At 33.6% G+C, this 324-nt stretch overlaps 1 long non-coding RNA gene across 1 annotated transcript; it reads left to right on the forward strand.

Moving 5' to 3' along the window:
• On the forward strand, positions 1-324 carry LOC111646164 (uncharacterized). The gene is made up of 3 exons (XR_002759938.1): positions 1-15; positions 111-212; positions 300-324. It is a non-coding gene; the product is annotated as an uncharacterized LOC111646164 (long non-coding RNA).

Consider the following 324-nt stretch of genomic DNA (forward strand, 5'->3'; position numbering starts at 1 on the left):
CGACGAAGCTCTAAGGTAAAAATTAAATTTTTGTCATGTTGTGTGAAATGGTAGATGCTTTTGCTGAGTTTTTTTTATTTTGACTAATTGGTCTGAATGTTGTGAATTAGGAGGACATGCCAGATCACACCAGGCCTCAGAAAAAGAAGAGCAGCTTCTCAGCAGAGGAGTTAGACGATGAAGAACTAAATTGGATGATGGACTGCAAACAGGTATTTTACAATTAAAACTGGTATAACAATTTTACAACGTTAACTTTGTAATGATACTAAATTATCATGATTTGTTTCTTTCATTAGAAATATTCCAAACAGAAAGGTCCTA

The sequence above is a fragment of the Seriola lalandi genome, unplaced genomic scaffold (assembly GCF_002814215.2).
Source record: "Seriola lalandi dorsalis isolate HSWRI2012SDOR001 ecotype SW California unplaced genomic scaffold, Sedor1 jcf7180002028937, whole genome shotgun sequence".
In the NCBI taxonomy this organism is placed as follows: Eukaryota; Metazoa; Chordata; class Actinopteri; order Carangiformes; family Carangidae; genus Seriola; species Seriola lalandi.